Raw genomic sequence first — 19,051 nt, forward strand, 5'->3', positions numbered from 1 at the left:
GCTTGCTGCCTTCTCTGTGTCTTCTTATGGCAAGAGCAGGATGTAGGGAGGTGGTAAAGAGAGAGAGAAAGCTTGCTGGTGTCTCTTACAAGGATGCCAATCTCATCCTTAGGACCTCATCTGAACCTCATTGTCTCCCAAAGACCTCATGTCCAAATTCCATTGCTTTGGGGGTAAGGGCTTCAACATTTCAATTTGAGGGCATATAGCTAATTCCATAGCAACCAGAGATACCTTGGGTTCATGTTGGGAAGATGATGGCAGTTTTTGTACTGCATAGTTAGATTTATTGTCAGCAGATATTTTTGACCCTATTTTGTGCAGTGAGCCTACTTTTATATGCTAGGTACTGCTAAATTAATATATCACATTTTAAAGTATGTAAAACCTCAAGCCCATATTCATCAATATTCATTATAGTTCTGCATGATCAGTATAAGAAATTAGGTTATTCTGGAAAAAGCCCAAGCTTTACCTTTTTTGTAAATAGGGTTTGCCATTTACAAGCTGGGTGCTCTTTGGCAGGCAAATTAATCACATGCTGCTTCCTGTTCTTAACTTGTAACATGGTACAGCCAATAACTCTGTGCAAGGTTCTTGAGGGGTTACAAACATAACTGATGCATGTTATACAGTGGCTAGCACTTTGTAGATGGTCAGAAATTGATAACATTTGTACATACTGAATATATATTTTTTGTACTGTTATTAAGTATTAAAGTACATTATATACTATTTTCACTTATTAACAAATATGCTCTTTCATAAAAATGAATTTATCCTCAATGGTGAATACAATTGAAGAACTTCATTGTCATATATTAGCTGTAATTTATAAGAGATAAAATTTAGAACGATATAGAATTGGTTTCTGTCTTGACCATAGGTCAAAAAGTTATATATTTTCAGGAAAAAAAACCCATTTGTTTAAAATATTGTGTAACTTGAATTGAGATACATCTTCTCTTTTTAGAATTTTATTTTTACATGTGAAATATGATTGAAATTTATAATATGAAATATAAATATGAAAGAAAATATACTCTTGTTTTAAGATTTATTTATTTATTTGAGAGGTAGAGCTACAGACAGAGGGAGAGACAGAGAAAAGTCTTCCATCGGCTGGTTGACTCCCCAGTTTGCTGCAATGGCCAGAGCTGGGCGGATCTGAAGCCAGGAGCCAGGAGCTGCTTCTGGGTCTCACACATGGGTACAGGGGCCCAAGCACTTTGACCATCTTCCATTGCTTTCTCAGACCACAGCAGAGAGCTGGATTGGAAGAGGAGCAGCCAGGACACTAACTGGTGGCCTCGTGGTATGCTGGTACTGCAGGCAGAGGCCTAGCATACTATGCCACAGACCTGGCCCTGAAAATAGATCTTCTTAATCCTAAAATTATATAGGGGAAAACTAAGTTGCTTAACTTTTATGTCAGTACTTTTTGCTCAATTGTATATTTAATGCATGCTTTTGACACATGTATTAGAATACTGAGGTTTCTTATAAAGGAAAATGAAGTTAGTTCTCTTGATCATTTTTGTGACACTTTTGTGCAGTTATACTTGGGATCATGTACCATACTGATTTTCTCACATTATGTACTGTGATGTACAGCAGTTTATTTAGGAATATATATATATATATATACACATTATATACACATATATATGTGTATATGTACTGGTATGAACAGGAAGAATTTGAGGAGAGGAATTCTGTAGATCTAATTTTATGATTTCAAGTTCGTAGTACTATTTTTTAAAAAGATTTATTTATTTATTTATTTATTTATTTACTTGAAAGACAGACTCAGAGAGAGGGAGAGACAGAGAGATCTTCCATCTGCTGGTTCACTCCCCAGATGGCAACAACGGCCAGGGCTGGGCCAGGCTGAAGCCAGGAACTTCTCTCCCATGGGCGCCAGGGCCGTGAATACTTAGGCTGTCTTCCATTGCTTTCCCAGGCACAGTAGCAGAGAGTTGGATCGAAAGTGGGGCACCCGGAATTCCAGCTGGTGTGTATATGGGATGCTGGCATCTTGGGCGGTAACTTAAACCACTGTGCCACAATGGCAGCCCCAAATTCATACCACTGTTAAAGATAATTGTGCAGTAGTGTGGGTTGATTGCATTTCAACAAAAAATTAGTAATCAGAGAAACATAAATCATTTGGTGGTGGTTTCTGTCAGAATCATGGAGCCAGTGAGTTTTCAACAATAGAGGGTGACTAAGCCTGGAGGAAGAATGAGTGCAGTGTCAACTAGATGTCATGCATGCTGCTAAGGCCCCTTTGCTTTGTCTCTGACTCAGAACTCTTAAGACTTGGTTCATTTTTCAGTCCAAGAGCTGTGCTCATCATTACTAGAGACCTAAACTCTGGATCATTTAGGTTATTATTTCCTGGTTGCATGCATTAGCATCCACATGTGCTTGGACAGCGAACACTGGTGATGGGAAAGGGCTGTGTCTGTGAGTCTCTTCCCAACATCTGCACTTCAGCTAAAGAAAATTAGACCTCATGAGTGGAATCTGTTTTTCACATTTGGTATTTAAAATGCATCATTTCCACCGAGGGCTAAGAAAGGGCAAGCTGCATTTTGTTTTGTAAATTTGCCCAAGAAAACCATTATCACAGAGAAGTGTTTAAGCAACTAGTTCTTCTTCTGTTTTAAATTGAAGATCTTAGAAAAATTAGCTTCAGTCTATTTTTCTCCTAGCATTCAAAGAAAATCCTCCCTGGTTAAAATTTGAAAAACAAATAGGTGCATTAACAAAGAGAGGGAACAAATGCACAAAGCAGACAGGCATTGGGGCTTTGCTTTAGTTTTATGCATGTCCCTCCTTTTGTCTTATGTACCGAGATAAGGCAAGTGAAGTGTGTGGTTTGTAGAATGTTTTAGAATGTTTGAATTGAGTTATTGAACACTTACTGAGATAGAGGTAAACCTGGTCTCTTACCATGTGTTCCTCTCGTGTGTCGTCCTGCTTCTGGCTCAGTCACTCCCTAAACTGAGGGATTCTGAGGACCTTTATTTACCTAAATCAGAGGTTATTTATCTTCTCTGGAATTTTTAAAGCTAATGACTTGGACTTTGTATACATTAACTGGCAGTTTTAAAATAAAAAATCCGCCCTGGCATCCAGAAATTTTCATGTAGTTTTCTCTTGTGTGTCCCTTCCCTTGGTCTCAAGATTATTCGAGTTCACACTGTCCAAACCTTTGGGTCTGGACAGCAGGCAGCCTTAGAATTCTTTCTTCTGCCTCTATCAGATCGTCATGAAGCTTCTGAAAATCAATAAAAAGTTAATGTTTCTACCCTTACATTGTTGTTTCTGAAATTGTTCCTTTTCACAGTTTGAATCCAATGGCGTTTTCTTTTCAGTCCCATATTTTGGGAGTTATAACATCACGAATGGTTTTTATGTTAGGAAAAAATCGTTATGTTATCTTAAGATTCCAAGTCAGTATAAGAAAGAAGCTTCTGACAATGGATCAAGATTAATTATTCAATAATGATGTCCTGTTACCAAACCTATTTGGAAAAGGGTTGAATAACTGGGTCAGGGATGCTGTAGAAGAGTATCTTGTAGCTCACCTGTAGATTGAGGCGTTTGATAAAAGGATTTCTAAAGTCCAGCTGTGAAAGTTTAAATTTAAATGGGGTGATCATTTTCCTGTAAGAATGTTTGTAAAATAATGCCAAGCTAGTAATTTGCACTAAGTGGATTAGAGCCACTGAGATTCCAGCTTTTACTCACATAGACCTTCACTCATTCAGCATACTTTTAAACTTTATTCTTATGGGCCAGTTACTGTGTTAGGCTTCTCCAAAGTATCCTTAATGTCACGGAAGCATGGATTTACAAGCTTAACCTGCCTGCTGAAAATGTAATTCATGTGAAGGCTTAAATTTTATTGGAATCTGACCTTTCTCTACCTAAATGTTGCTTTAAGTAAAACTATGTATTTCAATTACAATGAGCCAATACCAGTCTTCTAGGAGTCTCAGTTATTAATCTTGTGACTTCATTTACTGCTCAGCTTGATGTTTCATTTCCCTAAGTGTAATTGTGCCTCTGTGAGGGTTTTGCAGTGTCCATAGGCAGAGTCAGAGCAAGAGAAGGAACATGATAAATTTTGCACTTATGAGATCTCACAGTGCTGGGAAATACAGAATGAATGGATTTGAGAATAAAGTTACAGAACTAAATTAGGAAATATTAAAATAGTGTAGATTAGAGATGATGAAGGCCTGAATTTATGAGCTATCAAAGAAATTGGAGAAGAATGGATGTTTAATTTATAGAACTTGTTTATTAACTAGATGTAAGTAATCCAAGGGAGAATGTAGAGAGGATTATTTGTAGATTGTAGGCTTGATTGACTGGATATGATTAAAGTCATTAAGACAGGACATAGACATATAGGAAAGAGAATATGATTGGAGGAAAAACTAAGAATATGCTTTGGAGGGATGTTGCTGTGACGCAGCGGGTTAAAAAGGCGGCTTACAGTGCCAGCATCCCATATGGGTGCTGGTTTGAGTCCTGGCTGCTCCAGTTCCAATCAAGTTCTCTGCCATGGCCTGAGAAAGCAGTAGAAGATATCCCAAGTCCTTGAGCATCCGTGTAGGAGACCCAAAGAAGCTCCTGGCTCCTGGCTTTAGATTGGCACAGCTCTGGCCACTGTGACCATCTAGGGAGTGAACCATCGGATAGAAGACTCTCTCTCTCTCTCTCTCTCTGGCTGTACTTTGCTTTGTAACTCTTTCAAATAAATAAAATAAATCTTTAAAAAATATATGCTTTGGATTTTTGAGTTTGAGGTGCTTGGGGGACCTCTAGGGCAAAGTACCATATAGTGATGTGGATATGCTATTTTGAAATCAGCATGGAGGTGATTGTTGGTACCATGAGGGCAAGTTCTTGAGGCTATTGATGTTTAAGAGGAATCAGAAAATAATCCAAACAAAAATACTAAGAGGTAAATCTGAACCTACAGTTTCTTAGCCTTCATGGGAGAGAGATAATAGAGATCTAAACAAGGATCACTTCAAAGGGGGCAGAAAAGAAATAATAGACTTTAAAAATATTTTGAAAGAACTATTCACTTAATATTATAATTTCTAGAATTGGATAGCTCAGATGGCCAGGTATTCTTTTTAATTTTTGGGTTGTAGCTTTCTGTGTCCATAGGTATGTTCTAGACACTGGGTAGAGGGCTCACAGGCTTGGAAGAATGCATTTCAGTCCTGGAGCAAAGGATGAGGATTATGCCTAATTTCTCAAAGAATACCTTTGCAGTTTGTTTCCAGAAAGCCATTTTTGAAGCCTTTTGTGATGTGGAGTTACCTCTGTTTGTGATTTCAAGTTCAGTTTTGCTTATCCTGATGGTTTTTTAAAAAATGTATTTATTTGAGAGACACAAAGAGGAAGGTAGATAAATAGATGGATAGGGAGTAAGAGTATTCCATCGACTTGCTCCCTCCTCAAATGCCTGCAATGGCTAGGGTTGGGGTGGGGAGGCTGCAGCTGTGAGCTGGAAATTCCAGGTTTCCTACAAGGATGGTAGAAACCTCTTGAGCCACCCAGCAGGAAGTTCAAATCAGGACTAGCACTGATAATTGAACTCAGGTGCTCTGATGTGGGACCCAAGAATTTTAACTGGCAGCTTAACTGTCAGGCCAAATGCCATCCCACCTCTCACTGACTGTCTTGAGTTTGAGCAACCTCTGATAAAAGTCGAGAAAGCTAGAAGTAAATGAATGTATGTAACCAATTTGACAAAGCAGATTTTTCAATTACTGAAAAGTATGTAGTAATATCATTAGAAAGCATATCACTCTTATGGTAAGCATTATAAACACATAATGTCTATATATATAATATATTTATAAATAGAAATATATTTTATAGAAGCAGTATATTATAAATTTTGTACAATCTTCAAAAACCTTATGGAAAAGTAGAATTAAAGAATCAAAAGTTTTTAATCTATGAATAGTTTTTGTAAAATACACACTTATGGGAAATTTTTGAAAGGCTCTCATAGTGTATACTATTTAATATATGTATATCCTTATTTGAGTTAATATTATTAAATATTTTTCTTTATTAGACCAAACTGGCTTTTCTAAAAATTGTGATGGAAAAAATAAAGAACTGAGAGAAATATAGCACTGATGTTGATGATTAACTGTACTTCTGTTGTGGTATTCAGAGAGGCAGAGGCAGAGAGAGAGAGAGGTCTTCCATCCACTGGTTCATCCCCCAGATGGCTGCAATGGCCAAAGCTGTGCCAATCTGAAGCCAGGAGCCAGGAGCCAGGAGCCAGGAGCTTCTTTTGGGTATCTCACACAGGTCCTGGGGCCCAAGGATTTGGACAATCTTCTACTGCTTTCCCAGGCCATAGCAGAGAGCTGGATCGGAAGTGGAACAGCCAGGACTTCAGCAGGTACTCTTATGGGATGCTGGAACCACAGATGAAGGACCCAACCCCTATGCCACAGCACAGGCCCCTAGTTAATTCTTTAAAAATAATTCAAAGGTCACGGCTGAGAAAGAACTGCTAAGATCAATCCCATTCACAATTGCTACAAAAACAATCAAAAACCTTGGAATAAACTAAACCAAGGACGTTAAAGATCTCTACAATGAGAATTACAAAATCTTAAAGAAAGAAATAGAAGAGGATACGAAAAAATGGAAAAAACTTCCACGCTCATGGATTGGAAGAATCAACATCATCAAAATGTCCATTCTCCCAAAAGCAATTTATAGATTCAATGTGATACCAATCAAAATACCAAAGGCATTCTTCTCAGATCTAGAAAAAATGATGCTGAAATTCATATGGAGATGCAGGAGACCTCAAATAGCTAAAGCAATCTTGTACAACAAAAAGCCAGAGGCATCACAATACCAGATTTCAGGACATACTACAGGACAGTTGTAATCAAAACAGCATGGTACTGGTACAGAAACAGAGGGATAGACCAAAGGAACAGAATAAAAACACCAGAAATCAATCCAAACATCTACAGCCAACTTATATTTGATCAAAGATCCAAAACCAATTCCTGGAACAAGGACAGTCTATTCAATAAATTGTGTTGGGAAAACTGGATCTCCACGTGCAGAAGCATGAAGCAAGACCCGTATCTTACATCTTACACAAAAATTCACTCAGCATGGATTAAAGACCTAAATCTACGACCCAATACCGTCAAATTATTAGAGAACATTGGAGAAACCCTGCAAGATATTGGCGCCGGCAAAGACTTCCTGGAAAAGACCCTGGAGGCGCAGGCAGTCAAAGCCAAAATTAACTATTGGGATTGCATCAAATTGAGAAGTTTCTGTACTACAAAAGAAACAGTCAGGAAAGTGAAGAGGCAACCGACAGAATGGGAAAAAATATTTGCAAACTATGCTACAGATAAAGGATTAATAACCAGAATCTACAAAGAGATCAAGAAACTCCACAACAACAAAACAAACAACCAACTTAAGAGATGGGCCAAGGACCTCAATATACATTTTTCAAAAGAGGAAATCCAAATGGCCAACAGGCACATGAAAAAATGTTCAAGTTCACTAGCAATCAGAGAAATGCAAATCAAAACCACAATGAGGTTTCACCTCACCCCGGTGAGAATGGCTCACATTCAGAAATCTACCAACAACAGATGTTGGAGAGGATGTGGGGAGAAAGGGACACTAACCCACTGTTGGTGGGAATGCAAACTGGTAAAGCCACTATGGAAATCAGTCTGGAGATTCCTCAGAAACCTGAATATAACCCTACCATACAACCCAGCCATCCCACTCCTTGGAATTTGCCCAAAGGAAATTAATTTGGCAAATAAAAAAGCGGTCTGCACCTTAATGTTTATTGCAGCTCAATTCACAATAGCTAAGACCTGGAATCAGCCTAAATGCCCATCAACAGTAGACTGGATAAAGAAATTATGGGATATGTACTCTACAGAATACTATACAGCAGTCAAAAACAATAAAATCCAGTCATTTGCAACAGAATGGAGGAATCTGGAAAACATTATGCTGAGTGAAATAAGCCAGTCCCAATGGAACAAATATCATATGTTCTCCCTGATCAGTGACAACTAACTGTGCACCAAAAAGGAAACCTGTTGAAGTGAAATGGACACTATGAGAAATGGTGACTTGATCAGCCCTTGCCCTGACTGTTGATGAACAACTTAATACGTTGTTTTTTGTTTGTTTGTTTGTTTGTTTGTTCTACTTAATACTATTGGTTGAATTCTATAATTAATACACAGTTATTCTTAAGTGTTGTTACTTAACTGAAAAAATGATCCCTGTTAAATATAAGAGTGGGAATAAGAGAGGGAAGAGATGGACAATTTGGGACATGCTCAAGCTGACTTGCCCCAAACGGTAGAGTAAGAAACATACCAGGGGATTCCAATTCAATCCCCTCAAGGTGGCATGTACCAATGCCATCTCACTAGTCCAAGTGATCAATTTCTGTTCACAATTGATCATAATGATAGGATTAAGAGTCAAAGGGATCACATAAACAAGACTAGTGTCTGAAAATACTAACCTATAGAATAAAAAAGGGAGAGAACGATCCAACATAGGAAGCGGGATACACAGCAGACTCATAGAATGGCAGATGTCTTAAACAGCACTCTGGCCTCAGAATCAGCCCTTAAGGCATTCAGATCTTGCTGAAAAGCCCTTGAGAGTATTTCAGGCTTGGAAAGTCAAGACACTCTGGTAAAAAAAAAAAAATGACCTAAATGAAAGATCTTTACGAGTGAGATCCCAGTGGAAAGAACAGGTCATCAAAGAAGGAGGTACCTTTCTCTGAAGGGAGGAGAGAACTTTCACTTTGACTATGACTTTGTCTAAATAAGATTGGAGTCGGCGAACTCAAAAGGCTTCCATAGCCTTGGCAACTCATGACAAGAGCCTAGGGAGATTACTGATGCCATAAACAAGAGTGTCGATTTGTTAAGTCAACAACAGGAGTCACTGTGCACTTTCTCCTCATGTAGGATCTCTGTCCTAAATGTGCTGTACATTGTGATTTAATGCTATAACTAGTACTCAAACAGTATTTTACAATTTGTGTTTCTGTGTGGGTGCAAACTGTTGAAATCTTTACTTAATATATACTAAACTGATCTTCTGTATATAAAGAGAATTGAAAATGAATCTTGATGTGAATGGAAGGGGAGAGAGAGTGGGAGATGGGAGGGTTGTGGGTGGGAGGGAAGTTATGGGGAGGGGGAGCCATTGTAATCCATAAGCTGTACTTTGGAAATTTATATTCATTAAATAAAAGTTAAAAAAAATTAATTCAAAGGTGGCATACCTAGATTCATTGTTGTATTTCCATCATACCACGTCTTTTTACTTTTTTTTTTTTAAAACAAGAGCTTTTGAAGCTACTTACAGGTTTCTTATGTTTTCTTCTTTTGAATTTTTATAAAGGGCAATAACAAAAATGCACATGAAAGAATGATAAATTAACTTGATAAAACACCGTTCTTGTATCCAGTGCTCAAAAGTATTCTTTAAAACCTTGTGGGGAGTTATTATTTATGTATTTTAGTTGTTGACTCTCTCTAACTATATCTGGTTCCTGATACCAACTGGATAGCCCTTATCGAGTTACTTATCTGTCTGAGTAAAGTGATGTTGGAGGTGGGGGAGAAAATTTGTGCACAAAAGTCTGTATTATAAAAGTGGTACTTGCAGGAGAATTTCTTTGCACTTGAGATGCACTTTTTAACCTTGGAATACCAGAATCAAAGATTCTCCCGTGCAAGGCTATTACCCTCCTGGCCCATTGGTGTTCTGTGGAAGGGGGAAAAGGTGTCCTTTATTTTTATCCTCACAATTTATGGAGTTGTATAGTTTCTTTCATATTCAACCCCTCCAACCCTGCCCTGTTCCCACAAGAGTGTAAGTTCATTTGTGAGTCAAATGAATTTGTTAGTTCATATATGAGTCAAACTGAGTTCAAGGAACACCCCAAAGCTTTATACACTCTTTATCTGTAGTTCCTCTTTATTTATTTATTTATTTATTTATTTATTTATTTATTTTTGACAGGCAGGGTGTACAATGAGAGAGAGAGACAGAGAAAAGGTCTTCCTTTTTCCGTTGATTCACCCCCCTGTGGCCGCTGTCCAAAGTCGGGAGCTAGGTGCTTCTCCTGGTCTTCAATGCGGGTGCAGAGCCCAAGCACTTGGGCCATCCTCCACTGCCTTCCCGGGGCCACAGCAGAGAGCTGCTCTGGAAGAGGAGCAACCGGGACAGAAACCGACTGGGGCTAGAACCTGGGGTGCTGGCGCCGCAGGCGGAGGATTAGCCTATTGAGCCGTGTTGCCAGCCTCCTCTTTTCTTTTTGCAAAATTATAAGCATTATTCAAAATTTAGCATCAATAATTTAAAAAGCTATGCTTTAGTGAATACTCACAATGTCTCACAGCTTTTCCCAGAACTCTTTCCTTGTATTGAATCAGTTAACCTTCTCGACAGACCTGGGAGTTAGTTACATTTATCGCTTTCTTTCTTTAGTGAAAGGCTTCGACTTGCTGGGTTGAGTAACTTTCCCGGGGTCCCACATAAAAGATGTGAGGCTCAACCGAGATTTCTAGTCAGTCCACCCCCATAACTTGTGCTTTACCAGCCAGTATTAAAACCAAACACAACAGCAGCAAAGAAAAACAACTCATTTTTATCCACTTCCTTTGACTCCATGGGCTAAATAGTTCTGTTCTGTTGTCAGGGTTCTGCTGCCAGTCTCAATAAACCTTCTTTGTGCACCTCTAATACATTCATTGTGTTTTTCTCTCCACATTGGACATATAAGGATTTGTTTCCCAAGTCATTGTTTCAAATTTTTTAATTATTCTCTCCTCACTACTTTCATGCCAGTTGGTGTTAAAATTGTTAAAAAAGTTGATTAGGTTAATGAGTAAGTAATTCAATGAATATGTGACACATTACCAAGAAGAAATGGAATGTAAGTAAACTCTTGCTACAGAAGATTAAAAAAAAAAGTATTGATGACAATTTCCATTGCCATTTAGTGGAAAGATTTTTTTAAAGATTTATTTGTTTATTTGAAAGAGTTACAGAGAGAGAGAGAGTGAGAGAGAGAGAAAGACCTGGTTCATTCCCCAAATGGTTGCAACAGCTGGAACTGGACCGGTCCAAAGCCAGGAGCCAGGAGCTTCTCTCGGGTTTCCCACATGGGTGCAGGGACTCAATACTTTGACCATCCTTCACTAATTTCCCAGGTGCATTAGCAAGGAGCTGGATTGGAAGTAGAGCATCAGGAATTCAAACTGGCACCATATGGGATGCTGGCATTGCAAGTACAGCTTAATCTGCTTCTCCATAATGCCACCCCCACCCCACTCATCCTTACTATTGTATTTAAAATCAACACCATAGTACTTCTAGTACTTCTCATATGATCCCCTCATAATTTTGTCGCTAGTTCTCACCATTCTATATAACATAATTATTGACTATGTTTGTTTTTCTTGCCCATTAGGATGGAAGTCCCACAAGTCTCACAGGATCAAGCACTTGCTGTTTTTTTTTTTCCTTATTCCTAGAGACTCATAATGTACTCAGAATGTATAATATGCTAGCAGAAATAGGCATTCAAATATTTGATGAGTGAATGAAGAAACAAGAACTTCAAGATCTAGTTTCTTTTAGAGAAAGTGTATTTCATCTCAAATGCTTACTTTGAAATGTCTTGGGAACAGCTGTTAAAAGGATGCAATTAAAAATGTTATATTTTGAATTGGAACAAGGACACACTGTTGCATTGACCCTTAGTCTGTCCAGTACATGAGGACTAGTACTTGGAAAAATCAGTTTTGGGGGGCCGGTGCTGTGACATAGCTGGTAAAGCTGCCACCTGAGATGGAGACTTCCCACATGGGTGCTGGTTCAGGTCCCAGCTACTCCACTTCTGATCTAGCTCTCTGCTATGGCCTGGGAAGGCAGTGGAGGATGGCCCAAGTCCTTGGGCCCCCGCAGCTGTGTGGGAGACATGGAAGAAGTTTCAAGCCCCTTTGGATTGGCACAGCTCTGGCCATAGCGGCCATCTGGGGAGTGAACCATTGGATGGAAGTCTCTCCCTCTCTCTCTCTCTCTCTCTCTCTCTGCCTCTGCCTCTGCCTCTGCCTCTCTGTAAGTCTGCCTCATTTCAAATAAAACAAATAAATCTTCAAAAAAAAAAGAAAAATCAATTTTGATTTAAGAGACATTAGCAGAAAATAAGCCAGCCTGTGCACCATAACCTACCTGGCTCTGCAACAGTGGCCTCAGCCACCTCACTATCTTTTTTTTTTTAATTTTTTTTTCATTTATTAAACTTTTATTTAATGAATATAAATTTCCAAAGTACAGCTTATGGATTACAATGGCTTCCCCCCTCCCATAACTTCCCTCCCACCCGCAACCCTTCCCTTTCCCACTCCCTCTCCCCTTCCATTCACTATCTTATCTCTCATTCCTTAGGAAGGAATGACATAAGTTTCCATTGTCTATTTTTTCTGTGATTATTTAAGATTATAGGTATGCACAAATATAGATGAGGACTGTAGTCCTAAGAGCATGTTTCTGTTCAAATTGGGGTATTTCTGCTAAATAAATTTAAAAAGCTGCTTTTTATAAAATGTACTGGAAATGAAAGTAATTTACACAATCTATTTGCCGAGTACTCTGGTTTATAATTTGGGAAGCAGATTCCAAGAAGTGGTGATAACTGAAGAGAAATGCATTTAGCAAAATTTAAGAGTAACCTCTTTTGCATATTTTTGTTAAAATAATTATAGACTTGTTTTTCATGTATTTAACATTTATTTATTTCAGGTTTATTTTTCCACATTAGAGTACAATCTGTCAAAATGTTTGTGTGAAAAATACCACTTGCTAATACAGTATGAAAAATGAGGAGTAAACCTATATTTTGATTTATTTGTTGGTGTCATATTAATGGATAATTCCCCTTGGAAAGTAATGGAAGACATTTATTTCACTTATAATACATAATAATATCCCTTAATCATAGGACTATGAGACTCAAGCACAGAGTATACTTTTATTAAGGTGTATATACTTATGTAGACTTGTGTTATTCTTTTTTGTATGATGGCATATGTATAGTGCATAAAAGATAATATTATATGAAATTAAAAATGTCTAAGAATAGAATTAAAGTTTATAGTCCTATAAAAAGATTGATTTTATAATCATAAACTTTCCATTTCTAGCTTTTAATTGTTCAGTTTTTATATCTTGGCAAACTAATCTTTAGCATTGGCCAAGATTTCATTTAGCTATTTATTATAAATTACCTCAATTGACAAGTGAGAAAACTTTAGGATCCCTCTCTAACTGATTTTGATGAGATAACAATTTTTTAATTCATTTTTTTTCTGTAAAGTGATGTTAATAAATGAAGAAAATCAATCAAAATCAAATCAAAATGCAGTTAATTTTTCTTAGAATTAAATAAAGCAGAACAGAGAACATTCAAAATAGTTTTTCAGCCGTTCATTGACTACTGCTAATGAATGTATGTTATTTTAATGAATCAGGGTAACTCTCATCAAAGCTGTAAAACATTTATGAAATCCATTTCAGTAATTCTATAGTTATTTTATATAACTATTAAGAGAATTTCTAAGTTTCTAAAGATGGCCTAAGTGCTCTGTTGCTATCAAAGTAAAGCATGGTAAAATTCCCCGTAGTAGTACTGGTTTGCTAATGGTCTTCAGTTGTTCTGTTCTGTCACTAAATCCATATATGGATATGTAACTCAATTCATTTTTTACCTTATCAGTGATTTTTTTTCTACACAAAATTTTTAAAAAAATTTTATTTATTTATTTGAGAGGTAAAGTTGCAAACAGAGAGAGAGAGAAACAGAGAGGAAAGTCTTCCTTCCACTGGTTCACTTTCCAAATGGCCACAACAGCTGGAACTGCACCAATCTGAAGCCAGGAGCTTCTTCTTCTGGGGCTCCCACGTAGGTGCAGTGGCCATAGCACTTGGGCCATCTTCTGTTGCTTTCCCAGGCCACAGCAAAGAGCTTGACTAAACAAATATTTTAAACTATAAAATTAACTCTGTAGGATTTCTCTAATTAGCAAGTTCCTTTTGGGAGCATGATTAAATCTTTTACTGTAACCTTTAAACAGTGTGTAGCTCATGTAGAACAAGATATTTGCGTTATGTGTTAACAGTGTATCACAGAATTTTTGCACTTTGGTTTTCTGGAAGCTTATTCTTTCAAAAATACATTATTACACCTGAGTGCATTCCCACTATAAAGGAATCAAATACTTTGAAGACACAGAAAGCAAAATAGAGTATTTTCCTTCATGCCTCCCTCATATCCACACTTCTTAAAGGTAAAAAATGGTTAACGGTTTACTAGGCATCATTTCAGCACAAAATTCTAACCCATTTCCAAAGATGCACATCTTAATGTTGAAAAATATGATCATAATGTGCATTCTTTTCACTTTGGTTGGAGGAGATCAACATTCTTTAGGATTAAAGCGATTTGCTTGCACAGCTCAAGGTCACTTTATTATTTGGACAAATCTATCTGATTAGCTGCCACTGCTGCCTGATGTGAGTCTCTCCCAGTTGGTCTACAATTTTGTTTGAATAGCACTTCTGTGAAATGGGAAACATCCATAAGAGTGTAAAATAATTGCATAAGGTCAGTTCATTCATGAAGCTAGACATGTTACTTTAGATTCATACATACATACATTCATACAAGAATCATTTTCCTTTTTAAAATGTTTTGGTGTTTGTGATCATTTACTAATAACCCCTGTGTTGCATTTCTCACATTAGCCATAGAGTAAACACTTAGCAGACTTTATTTATTTATTTATTTATTTATTGACAGGCAGAGTTAGACAGTGAGAGAGAAAGACAGAGAGAAAGGTCTTCCTTACGTTGGTTCACCCCCCAAATGGCTGCCACTGCCGGCGCGCTGTGCTGATCTGAAGCCAGGAGCCAGGTGCTTCCTCTTGGTCTCCCATGTGGTTGCAGGGCCCAAGCACTTGGGCCATCCTCCACTGCCTTCCCGGGCCACAGCAGAAAGCTGAACTGGAAGAGGAGCAATCGGGACAGAATCCGGCACCACAACCTGGACTAGAACCCGGGGTGCTGGCACCGCAGGTGGAGGATTAGCCTAGTGAGCCCCAGCGCCGGCCTAGCAGACTTTAGATTGATCTTTCATTGATTATGATCGTTTAACATTTTTTAAAGACTGACTGATTTATTTGAGAAAGAAAGATCTTAGATCTGCTGGGTCACATCCCAAATGCCCCCAACTGTCAGGACTACACCAGACTGGAGCCAAGAACCAGAAACTCCACCTGTGTCTCCCAGGTGGATGGTAAGAACTCAAGTAGTTGAGCCATCATCTTCTGCTTCCCGAGAGCATGATGAGGGAACTGACTGGGAAGCAGGGTACTGGGACTTGAGCAACACTCCAGTATAGCATGTGGAGGCTTACCACACTGTGCCACAACTCCAGCCCCTTGTGTTTTAAAAAATTAAACATACCTCTACAGGCAAAAAAGACTCCCAGCTGGTGCCAAATAACTTTTGTGGGGCAAAACCATCTCAGTAGAGAACCATGGTTTAGTAGCATTTCTAAACTTCTAATTATTTTCTGACTTTTTTTCAGGAATAACTAGCTATCCCTGAACAGTCCATAACTTGTTTTGCAGGATGATTGAAATGAATATAAGTATAACATTATTAAGTCTTCACTCCATATATATGTAATCGACTTGCATAGAAAAAAAATTTGCTGAGAGAAAAAAAATCTCCAAATTAAAAGAAATGGGCTCGTTTGTGTGAGGATCAGTAATTTGAAATCTGACTTGCTTTCCTATGTCTTGACAGAAGTTTCTTCAGCAGTTTTTCTCTTGTACTTGAAAAATATGCAGCTAGACTAATGCAGTGCAAATCGACATATAAACATGTTTTCTGAGAAACATATTTTGTTATAAACACAGGCCTTCCAGAACAGATGCCACATCATAAAGTCTAATGATGTACGTTTTTTCCAGACAGCACTCATTAACATGCATCTTTTCATGTGAATGTGAGTACATTTTAATTTAAATGGAATAACATAAGCTAAAGTTTTAATATTTTACCCAAAATGTTTTAATAATAAGAATCCTACCCTCTGAACTATCTAGGAAGTGTTTTCACATACATTTATGTTTGAGATTTAAAACTTTCTGCTCTCCCCCTGAAGTACCAAAGACAACCAAAAAACCCAACTCATTCACGATAAATTTAGACCGCTGCAAAGAGATTTGTTATATTTTTAGACTTAATATTCTAATTTCCGCCTTTAGTATATATTCATTTTTAATGAATTTCCTGTTGACTTGAAAAGGAATTTCTATAATAGGCTATTTTAAAAGGATTACCTAGTTCAAGCTTTCCCCAACTTGTAGTTAAATCACTTCCTTCCTGGAAACTTTTTTTTAAAGGATTTATTTTATTTATTTGAAAGAACGAGTTATAGAGAGAGGTAGAGCCAGAGAGAGAGAAAGGCCTTGCATTCCGCTGGTTCACTCCCCAAGTGACTGCAACGGCCAGAGCTGAGCTGATCCGAAACCAGGAACAAGGAGCCTCCTCCAGGTCCCCCCCGCGGGTGCAGGGGCTCAAGCACTTGGGCCATCTTCTACTGTTTCACAGGCCATTGCAGACAGCTGGATCGAAAGAGGAGCAGCCGGGACTCGAACCGGCGCCCATATGGGACGCTGGCGCTGCAGGCTGGGGCTTTAACCCACTGTGCCACAGTGCCGGCCCCTACAACTTTTTTTTTTTGACAGGCAGAGTGGATAGTGAGAGAGAGAGACAGAGAGAAAGGACTTCCTTTTTGCTGTTGGTTCACCCTCCAATGGCTGCCGCGGCCGGTGCACTGTACTGATCCGAAGCCAGGAGCCAGGTGCTTCTTCTGGTCTCCAATGCGGGTGCAGGGCCCAAGGACTTAAAGTAAAAATTTCAAGTCGAAACTCAAGCACTGTATTAGTTTTGATGTCTCAATTTATTTTACTGTTCTCAATACACTAATCTATAAATCTCTCTCTTTTTTTAAATTTTGACAGAGTTAGACAGTGAGAGAGACAGAGAGAAAGGTCTTCCTTATGTTGGTTCACCCCACAAATGGCTGCTATGGCTGGAGCTATGCAGATCTGAAGCCAGGAGCCAGGTGCTTCCTCCTGGTCTCTCATGCGGGTGCAAGGCCCAAGCACTTGGGCCACAGCAGAAAGCTGGACTGGAAGAGGAGCAAGCTGGACAGAACCGGCACCCCAACTGGGACTAGAACCCGGAGTGCTGGCATCACAGGCAGAGGATTAGCCTAGTGAGCCATGGCGCCGGCCCAAAATGAATAATCTGCTAAAAATATATGGAGGAGATGAACAATTTGGAACATGCTCAATCGGACTGGCCGCAAATGGTGGAGTTAGAAATGTGCCAGGGGATTCCAACACAATCCCATCAAGATGGCATGTACCAATGCCATCACACTAGTCCAAGTGATCAATTTAAGCTCACAATTGATAGCTCTGATAGGTCTCAGAGTCAAAGAGATCACACAAACAAGACAAGTATCTGCTAATACTAACTGATAGAATCAAAAAGGGAGAGAAAGATCCAACATGGGAAGTGGGATACACAGCAGACTCATAGAATGGCAGATGTCCTAAACAGCACTCTGGCCTCAGAATCAGCCCTCAAGGCATTCGGATCTGGCGGAAGAGCCCATAAGAGTATAGCAGGCATGGAAAGCCAAGATATCATGGAAAAAAAAAAAAAAAGACCTAAATGAATGATCTCTGTGAGTGAGATCCCAGTGGAAAGAATGGGGCCATCAAAGAAGGAGGTACCCTTCTCCGAAGGGAGGAGAGAACTTCCACTTTGACTATGACCCTATCGGAATAAGATCAAAGTCAGCGAACTCTAAAGGCTTCCATAGCCCTAGCAACTCATGACTAGAGCCTAGGGAGATTACTGACGCCATGAACAGGAGTGTCAAATTGTTAAATCAGCAACAGGAGTCACTGTGTACTTACATCCCATGTGGGATCTGTCCCTAATGTGTCGTCTAAAGCCAAATGATGCTATAACTAGTACTGAAACAGTATTTTTATACTTTGCGTTTCTGTGTGGGCACAAACTGATGAGGTCTTTACTAATTATATATTGAAGTGATCTTCTCTATATAAAGAGAATTGGAAATGAAAAAAAAAACAACCTGGTGTTAAAATGGAAATGGCATAGAAAATTAATTAATTTGAAAAAAAAATTATGTAGGATCTCTGTCTTTAATGTGCTGTACATTGCTATTTAATGCTATAATTAGTAATCCAATGTAGTTTTTTCACTTTATGTTGCTATATGGGCAAAATGTTGAAATCTTTACCTAATATATACTAAACTGATCTTCTGTATACAAAGAGAATTGAAAATGAATCTTTACATGAATGGAAGGGGAAAGGGAGCGGGAAAGGGGAGGGTTGCGGGCGGGAGGGAAGTTATGGGAGGGGGGAAGCCATTGTAACCCATAAGCTATACTTTGGAAATTTATATTCTTTAAATAAAAGTTTAATAAAAAAAATATATGCCACTAAATTGATATTAAATATAATTGTACAGTGTCATGCTAAAAATGGTTTTTCATGTTTAAGTCTTTATTGCATGATAGGTAATATTTGGGTAGTAATTATACAGTTTTAATATTTTAAAAAAATTTTACTATTTATTTTCATTTTATTTGAAGACAGAGAGTACAGGCGGAGGGTGTTCTTTCATCCCTTATTTCACTCCCCAAATACTCACAAAGCCTGGGCTGGAGACTCCAACTCTATCGGAGTCCCCCATATGGGTGGCAGGAGCCCAATTATCTTCTGGAGCCATTGTCTTCTGCCTCCCAGGGCTTCCAGCAGCAGGAATTGGATTGGAAGTGGGG

The 19,051-nt window shown here is 38.5% G+C and overlaps 1 protein-coding gene across 3 annotated transcripts in view; it reads left to right on the top strand.

Moving 5' to 3' along the window:
- The window catches only part of GULP1 (GULP PTB domain containing engulfment adaptor 1), a 319,549-nt gene that overhangs the window by 18,844 nt on the left and 281,654 nt on the right, over nt 1–19,051 (top strand). Inside the window, exon 1 of one of the 3 annotated variants that reach the window (XM_062188954.1) lies at nt 16,146–16,165. The exons of the other annotated variants lie outside the window; for them this stretch is intronic. The gene's annotated coding sequence lies outside the window, so the exon portion shown is untranslated. Of the gene's footprint in view, nt 1–16,145; nt 16,166–19,051 lie in introns of those variants that run through there. 3 annotated transcript variants of the gene reach the window in all.

Source organism: Lepus europaeus, chromosome 1 (genome assembly GCF_033115175.1).
Source record: "Lepus europaeus isolate LE1 chromosome 1, mLepTim1.pri, whole genome shotgun sequence".
In the NCBI taxonomy this organism is placed as follows: domain Eukaryota; kingdom Metazoa; phylum Chordata; class Mammalia; order Lagomorpha; family Leporidae; genus Lepus; species Lepus europaeus.